The sequence below is a fragment of the Talpa occidentalis genome, unplaced genomic scaffold (assembly GCF_014898055.3).
Source record: "Talpa occidentalis isolate TD23 unplaced genomic scaffold, MPIMG_talOcc4v2.1 talOcc4.6, whole genome shotgun sequence".
NCBI classification, from domain to species: domain Eukaryota; kingdom Metazoa; phylum Chordata; class Mammalia; order Eulipotyphla; family Talpidae; genus Talpa; species Talpa occidentalis.
In genome coordinates this window covers 139,378,567-139,387,361 of record NW_023604972.1, presented here as the reverse complement: position 1 = coordinate 139,387,361, position 8,795 = coordinate 139,378,567, and positions in this window count along the sequence as shown.

Sequence of the window (8,795 nt, the reverse complement as noted above, 5' to 3'; positions counted from 1 at the left end):
CCCGGCCACAGCACCGAGAGCTCAGGCGAGCCCGCGGCACACGCGCCGTCCCCGCCCCGTGGGCGCCGAGGGAAACCATCTTAAAACAAGCGCTGGTTGCACCGGAGCGTGCCAAGGCTGCGGCCTCAAAACAGCTCACAGAGACTCTGCCCGCCCCAGCCGGGCCTACGCGGACGGACAGCCCAGCCGGGGGGCCCAATGCTGCAGAGAGGGGGCCCCTAATGCCGCAGAGGGGGGCCCAAGTGGGGAGGGCAGCCCGGCCGCAGCGGTCTCACGCTTAAGGCGGAGGGGTCTGCATGCCAGGAGGCAAAACCAGAAGACTGGCCACTCCCACCAGGGCTAGGCCCTGAGGACGCACGGAGCGAAGGCCCCTCCAGACAGACAAAGCCCGGGGCACCCCCGGGCCGGAGCCGGGTCCCCGGAGCACAGGGCAGGGCGCGGACCCAGAGCTGGCACGGGGCAGCCCCCGTTGGGGAGCGCAGGCTCAGCCCGAGACTGGGGAGCCCAGGAGCCCGGCCGCCGGCGGAGGACACCGCACTGCAAATGGGGAGCAGCAGGACACAAAACAGGCTTAGTCCAAAGGAGGCAGAGGATGGTCCACGCGCCATGACCGCTGCCCACGGGAGGGGAGGTGGGGAGGGGCTCAGCGTGGCACGGCTGGCAGAGCGGGGGCAGGCAGACAGCCCCCCACGAACAGCGAGGCTAGGAGGCCTCTCTCAGGGACGGGCAGAGCCGGGATGAGTCAGAGGGACGGTGCACTGCCCTCGCCCGCCCCGCGCATGCCCCTGCCCCTCGCGCCGCGTTGGTCAGTCATGCACCCACAGGGCACTCAGCCCCGCCCCTCCCGCCCAGGGTGGCCTCAGCAGGTGGAGGAAGCACCGGGGCTCGGGGCCTGGGAAGCCCCAGCCTCTCCCTCCCCCAGTGCTGGCAGCCATCACCGCTGGTCCCCAAACGCCACTGCCAGGGCCAGAGGTGGCAGCAGGAGCCTGGCGCACCGGGCACCGCAGACCGCAGCTGGTCTGGATGACCTCTCCCGCTGAGACCCCACGGCGCGCACGGAGCTGTGCCAGGCCGGGGGGGGGAACCCCCTGCCGCCCCAGCAAATCTGGGCAGCAGGTGACCTCTCTGCCCCACGGATCCCTCAACACCCTCCAGAAGTCGGGGCGACCCCAGGGCCTGCCAGGAAGTCCCCTGGCAGCCGGTGTCCTGAATAGGGGGGGCCCTTACTGCATCTGCAAGGGGCGGCACCACAGGCCCGGCCTGGCCCCCTCCGGGAGGCCCCCAGTGGGCAGAGGTGAAGGGACCAAGCGTGGAGGGGGGAGTCCCCTTGTGCCTGTGCAGGGAGGCGAGGCCCTGCTCAAGCCGCGGTGGGCAGGGTCCCGTGTGGACGCCACCCTGTGGTCCAGGCAGGTCCAGTGGCCCTCCCTTGCCCCCTGCTGGCCACCCTGTTACTGCCGGCGGTCATCGGGGGCTGCTGTCCAGGCCTGCCTGCAGCTTCTGCTGGAGCCTGGGCAGGGAGGGGGGCACGGCACACAGCAAGAGCTGGGACCCCGCAGCTCCCGGCCAGCTGAGTACACACGGCCCTGGGATGGTCACCACATGCCTGAGGGCCACAGAGGTGGCCAGGCCTGATGCCCAGCCCCTGCTCTGTGGGGGCGCCTCACCTGTGACCAGGTGTGGTGCTGAGGCTGCCTCCCTGTCTGTGCTGCCTTGGCTGGGTCTGCTGCCCATGTGGGGGTACAGGGGACAAGGGCCAGGAGAAGCCTGGTGCCCTGCCTGCCCGCGGAGTGGGAGATGGCCACCTCCACCACTGGCTGCCATCAGGGGTGTCATCCACATTCAGGGGACAGTGAGCCTGTGGCCAGCCGGAGAGCAGGCTGTCAACAGGCCTGGGAGTGGCCGGCCAGTGGAGCGCGCCAGGCAGGACGGGGGGCAGAGGGGCCGGCAGGCACCTCTGCGGGCAAGCCTCCCCCCAGAGCCCAGCCCCTGCCCGCAGCCCCGGCAGCTGACCTCCCAGGCGAGGGATGTCCCTGACCAGAAGCATGGCGACACCTGGCCGCCGGCCAGAAAGGGCGCGGACCTCGCCGTCAAACCTGGCACAAAGGCGTGTCCGTGACTGTGCGTGTCCGTGTAGTCACGTGTCCCTGAATGTTCGCACCTCTGCATGAGCCTGTGTGTGCCGGCGGTGCCCTGTGAGTCCACGTGTGTCCGTGTGAGTCTGTGTGCCCGTGCGAGCCCGGGGGTGCCCGTGTGAGTCCACGTGAGTCCATGTGTGTCCATGTGAATCTGTGAGTCCGCGTGTGTCCATGTGAGTCCATGTGAGACCGTGTATGTCCGTGTGAGCCCAAGTGTGTCCGTGCAAGTCCATGCGAGCCCGGCGGTGCCCGTGTGTCCGCATGAGTCCATGTGAGTCCGTGCGAGCTCGGGGCGCCCGTGCACCACTTCATTCGGGGCCACAGCTGGCTGAGCCACAGCCCAGACCCCGACGCCAGGCAGCTGAGGGCTGTTTTCCGGAGCGGCCTTCCCCATCGAGGCCTCCCTGGAGGCTGCGGCCAGGGTAGGGGTGCCCAGCACCGGCTCAGGCCCGCCCGCGGCGGGTGACCACGGTTCCCAGCTTGGAGAGGGCCTCCCTCTGGCCTGAGCCGCACGTCCAGGGCTGCTGGCTCCTCGGTGACCTGGAGCCCTCTGGCCGCCCTCACTGCTGGCCCAGCCAGTCAGCCCTGCCACCCGCCCTGGCCTGCGCGCACCCGCCATGGCCTCTCCTGGACCGTCTAGGCGCCCCACAGGCCCGACTCTGGATCTGGCCAGCCCACCTCAGACAGCCACTTGCTCGGTGGCCACGTCTTACGGGGCCCCAGGGGGCTCTGCAGGGTCCCAAACTGAAAAGGGGCTTTGTTGCGAGCCCAGGAAGGGGTCTCTCATGGGGACCCCGGCTGCCCTCAGGGTAGGGGAGGGCGCTGTCCCAGGGGCTGAGGGCAGTGACCTGGCCAGGGCCTCAGTTTGGTGCCGGGAGGCCTTGCACCCCGCTCCTGGTGCCCCATACTGCCTGGCCCCTCGCTGCCCCCCTGTGGACGCAGCATGGCCTGTCCACGCGCGTCTCCTGGACTGCCCAGGGGCTCCAGCACGGCTGGAGGCGGCGTGGGGCTCCCCCTCGCTGCAGAGAGCCGGTGACGCCCTGGGAAGGGGGTGGAGCCGGGCGCAGGCCAGTGGGAGCCCCGCGGGCGCCGCGGCGCCGCCACACGGGGACACCAAGGCCCACGCACAGGAGCAGTGTCCCCGCCTGCCCTGCCCCAGTCCCGGGGAGACCCCAGAACCGCTTTTCAGGCACCCACCTGCATGCACCAACCAGCGAGCGGCCAAAGGGCTGAGGGGCCGAGGGGTGGTGACTTAGAAAACCGCCGCCACGGGGCGCCCAGATGTCGCGGAGACGCTGTTCTGGAAGGGCCCGGCCCCGAGGCCCCCGTGTCTGCCCGTGAGCGCCCTCGACCAGCAGCCGGTGCGGCACTGTCGGCCCACAGGCCCTCGGGAAACACCGCTCGGCCCTGAGCCGGACCCCACAGCCCACGCGTGGACGCTGGGCAAAGCCAGAGGGCCCCCGGCCCCAGCCCACCCTTGGGTGAGGCGCCCCCCTCAGGCAGCAGGCACACTCGGGCCGGGGCGCCCCTCCCCAGGCAGGCCCGCTGGGTGGTCCCGAGACAGGGCCGCTGCAGACCGGTTCATCCATGTCACCTCGGTCCCCGAACACAGGCCGGGGGCCCCGGGGAGGGGGTTCTGGCGCCACCTGTGTCTTTGTTGCCCCGGGGGAGCTCGGCAACGCCCCGCCGCCCGCCCCCCTCACTCAGGACTCTGCTCTGCCCGTTGGGTCCAAGGGACAGGTGTGCTCAGTCTCCAGGCAACTGGAGGCACAGGGCACCCTGGGGAGGGCTCAGGTGGCCAGCGGGGAGGGGCCGCGAGCCCCACAGAGGTGGCTGCAGGGGAGGGAGCCCCTGTTCTGGGAGCAGACCGGGCTCAGGGCCCTGGCCCTGCCCGCTGGGCTCAGGCTGGCTCCCGGTGGACCTTGGGCCACCTGCGGGGAGCTGGAGGGACAGAGCAGCCTCAGAGCCGCCACTGCTCCTGCGTGAACAGCTCCACGCCATGTACCCCCACACCCGTGTACCCTACGTGCACCCCCACAAGGCACCACGTGCATTCTGCGAGGGTGCACGCAGCCCCTGCCGCGCCCACTGCTCAGCAGCCAAGCAAGGGCACAAGCGCCGGGCCGCCAGGCTCCCCGAACACCCCACGCGCGGCCGAGCCCCCCGCACAGGGCCAAGCCCGGTCGCCCAAGGCCAGCTCTGAGCAGCAGAGGAACAGGCACCTTTGCAGCCGTGTCCCCACGCAGCCCCTCACGCAAGGCGCAGCCGCCAGCACAGGGCCAGAAGGCTGGCCGGCGGCCAGGGCCCACGCGGGCGAGGCGAGGGCGCAGGCGGGAAGGGCAGCCGGCCCCAGAGCCCCTCCCAGGGGCGGCTGCACCAAGCTGCCCCCTTCCCGCCGCCCCCCGCCCCCCCCGGAACCGGACGGCAGCCAGCCAGCGGCCCTGTCCCCCAGGGCCGGTCCGGAAGGGCCAGGAAGGATGTCATTGGAAACAGGAAGGTCCCTGGACGGAAACATCTCCTGCGAGGCTGAAGCCGCCCCGCGCAGAGCCGAGCCCGTGGACGGAGCGGCCCGCCCGGTAGCCCGCCGGGTGTGCATTGATTTAATCAGAGCAGCCGCAGAAGCAGCACCAGGCCAGGGGCCAGGGCAGGGCCGGGGCCACTCTGCGCGGCAGAGGGCGGGACAGGGCGGCGGAGGCCCCTGGCCTTGCTCCTCGCCCTCCTGGGACGCTGGGGCGCCTTCTGTGGGGGCACCACGCACGTGACTGACCCTGGCTGTCCACCCAGGAGGCTCTCCCAGTGGGCCGCGCCCCCCACCCCACCGGCTTCCTGCCAGGTTGGACCCGCACGTGGCCCACGGCCCCTGCCCGCCCCCCCGTCCTTGGGCCCTGGCGGGGGCCGCGCCAGAACCCCCTCCCTCTCCGAGGCTGGCCCGCTGATCCGACCCCGCTCTGGACGCTGGGGGCCCTCTGGGCCCGGGGAGGGCAGCCCTGGGCCCGGCCCTGCCTCCCGGCCCCCGCCAGGCCCCGGGTGGCACCTGGAGCCCAGGTGCTGAGTCATGCGGCGACTGTTTAATTTTCTGAGGAGCCGCCAAACGGTTTCTGTGCAGAGCCCCGCGGCCCGGCTCACACTCCCTGCGCTGCTGCCACGCTGCTGCCCGCGGGCGCCCGGGCGCACCGCTGCCCCCGCTGGCCATGGCTGCGGCACCTGGCGAGCAGGGCCTGGCCCCTGACGGAGGTGCCCCCTCGCCCGCGGGCTGTCCTACTATCCGTCCAGGCTGGCCCCGCCAAATGCCCAGGGAGTGAGACCCGCACCAGGGCCACAGGCCAGGCCGCCGGGGCGGCAGAGGGGCTGCTGTGCCGACGGGAGGGGGGGCCGGGGCCAGACCCCACTGAGCACACCCCAGCCTGGCAGGCCTGTTTGCAGGGACTGCTGCGGGGGGAGGAGCTGCCGCCCCAGGCCTGCGCCCCGCGGGACAGGGGAGCCCAAGAGGCGTGGAGCAGCAGAGCAGGCCCTGGGGGCCTTGGGCGCACGCGGGCCCCCAGGTTCCCAGGTGCAGCAGGCGGGAAGAGACACCTGCCCAGCAGCCGCCCTGCGAGCGCAGAGACCGGGGTGCAGGTGCACACGGGCGGCGGCGGACACTGGGTGTGCACGTGGCTCAGATGGACACACTGGCCGACCTGGAGGTCTCCCCGGGGCCCTCCAGGGCCCTTGCAGCCCCGGGGACTCTGTGAGGCCGAGCACAGGACCCCCATCAGCACCCGAGGGGAACCCAGTGCTCGGGACCAGCCCGCCCGGCCTGCAGGCCCCCAGGGCCCGTCTGAGTGTCTGCCCGTCTACGCGGACAGCTGTGGGCCGCCAACGAGGGCCCTCCCTCCACGGCCCCCGCGCCCCATGGCCCCTGGCCACCTGTGGCGCTGCCGGCCTGCGGAGCCCATGGGCCCCGCACTGCCTGGGCTTCCAGAAGCTTCCGGTCAGCTTCAGACATGGCCTGCCCGGCCAGGGGCACAGAGGGGACTGCCCCAGAGCTCGTGGGTGTCCTCTCGAAGGGGAGTCCTTCTCACGGCTGGGCTCTGCTGACCCCCCACCTCTGCCTGGGGCGCGTGGGCCGCGCTCGCCTCCAGGGCCTCCCACGCCGACCGTGATGGTCAGCCCGTCCTGGCGAGAGGGGCCTCACCGCTCTCCGGCCCGTGCCCGCGCCCCCTGGGCCCGCGCCACCCGTGGCACAGTGCGTGGAGCCAGGGCCAGCAGCTGGGCCTCCCGGGGCATCTGGGCCCAGACTCGCCGGCGGAGCGGGCAGCGGGGCCTCGCGTGGGCGCCTGCCGTGGTGGGCACACCCTCCAGGCTCGCTGGCCAGGAGTCCGGGGCAGGGAGGGGCTGTGCCCAGCCTGGCGGCCCGTGCCCAGGGCGGGGCGTCCTCCGAGGGCAGGAAGTTCAGCATCGCAGCCCGGGGCCTGGGAGGCAGAGGACAGCCGGGGACAGAGACCCGCCCACCCCCGCCCGGCCGGGCGCCAGGCAGCGCGGCCTCGTCTGTTTGTTTAAGCTCCGCACGGCTGGCGGCAGCGCCAAGCAATGGGCCTTTGTCTGCAGGGGGTGGCCCCGCACGCCCATTTCCCCGATGGCGGCTCTGCCCCGTCTGTCCCCGCTGTGTCCCCCGTCCCTGCCCCGTCCCCCTCTGTCCCTGCCCTGTCCCCCCGCCACCAGAGCCCACGGGTCTATTAGCAGCTGCACGTGTTCCCCCAAGGCCAAAGGGGGTGGGGGCTCCCCAGTTGTGAAGGGAGGAAGAGGAGGAGGTGGGGGGATGGGGCGGGATGGAGACAGGAGAGGACGGAGAGGGGCTGGAGGGAGGGGGCGGGGGGGGCAGTGGCCCACCAGGGGCCGTGAAGGGGCCGGGGCTCCTCGGGTTGGGGCAGGACACTCTGCCCAAGGCCCCCCAGCACCCTGGGGCAAGGCTGTCTCCCAGGTCAGCCGGAGGATGGCCGGACGGCAGTGACCAGAGCCGTCCCCTGACGCGGGGTCCGCCCCCGGGGCCAGGGCCGGCTCGCAGGTGCCCCGGGCCGGTGAGGGGGCTGGGCCAGCCCTGCCCAGGTCCAGTGGGGAGAGTGGGGCTCACGCAGGGACCCCGGGGTGCCTTCCCGGGCCTGGGGCCGGTCCCGGGTGCCCACTGCCCCTCGGGGAGGCTCCGAGTCTCCCGTGTGGGGGCAGCGCCCAGAAGCCAGCGGCGAGTCCGCAGGCGGCGCCGACGGGGTGAAGGACAAGCGCGCAGCAGGGACCCGGGGGCGCCGGGCGGAGGCCCCTGGGCCTGGGGCAGCGCGGCGGCCCCCGCAGCCAGCCCAGGCCGCAGCTCCCGGGCGGTGCCGCGAGCCCCTGGGCTCCCCGCTGGCCCGGCCCCCCGCAGCCCAGACCCGCGGGCGCCCCGGGGCCAGGCGCGGGGGGCCCCCAGGGCTGCCGGCCCCCCCCACCCCACCCCCGCTCCTGGGCCAGGGGCTCCCCTTGGGAGGGCGGGCGGCGGCGGGTCGGGGCGGCCTCCCCAGCCTGCGCGGGGCGGGAAGGTCGGGGCGGCTCGCGGGGGGGGGCGGGGGGGGGCCGGGAGGCGGCGCCCTGCGGGGAGTCGGAGCCCGCCCCTGCCCAAGGCGTCGCCGGCCGGGCCCCCGCGCCCCCGCGCCCCGACGGCGCCCCCCGCGCCCCCGCCCCCCGCGCCCCGACGGCGCCCGCGCCTACCGTAGCGGCTCGGCTCGTGGCAGTAGCGCAGGATCGGCAGCGCGTCGGCGCGCGGCGGCCCGGGGGGCCCGGGGGGCCCGGGGGCGCCGGGGGGGGCGCCGGGGGCGGGCTGTCGTCGCCCCCGGGCCCGGGCCCCGCGTCGCCCGGCCCGGCGGCCGCCGGGGTCACCGTGAAGCGCAGGGACATGGAGCCCGCGCCGGCGAGGGAGGGCCCGGCCGCCGCGCGCTGGTCTGGCCGCCGCGGGCCCCGGGGCTGCCGGGCGGGGCGGGGCGGGGCGGGGGCGGGCAGCGGGCGCCCTCCGGGCGGGGGGCGGGGGGCGGGGGGCGGGCGGCGCCGGGGCGGGGCCTGGCGGGAGGCCCGGGGGTGCGCCCCGCCCGGCCGGACCCGGGCGCCGCAGGTGCGCGGGGCGCGGGGGCCGGGGCGGGGGGCGCGTGGCGGGGCGGAGGGCGCGGGGGGCGCGGGGCGCGGGGGGGGCCGGGGCGCGGGCTGGCCGTCCCCCCTCCCGGTGCCCGGGTCGCGGCCCGAGCGGCGGCCGGCGGAGCCCCTGGGGCGGGCGGCTCCGGGCGGGCGGCGCGGGCCTCAGCCCCCAGCTCGGGCGTCGGAGTCCGGCTCCTCCCCGGGCCCTGCGCCGCGTGGACGGCGGGGACCCCAGCGCAGGCCCCGCCCGGGACCGCCGAGGGCCCCCAGGGCTAGCGCCAAAGGCTCCCCACGGAGGCCGCGGGGGGCGGGGGACTGCAGGGAGGGGCTTCCCCAGCCCCCCGCCCCCCGCAGCCTCTGGGGACGGGAGGGGCAGCTCGTCCTGCCCGCCCCGAGCGCGAGCGCGCCCGAAGCTGCGCCAGCCTCTCTGCGCTGCCCGCCCGCCGCGGGGCTCACGCGCCCCCTGACCTGTGCGGGGCTGGGCACCGCCTGAAGCCTGGGGGCTCTCTGCAGGAGAGGAGCAAG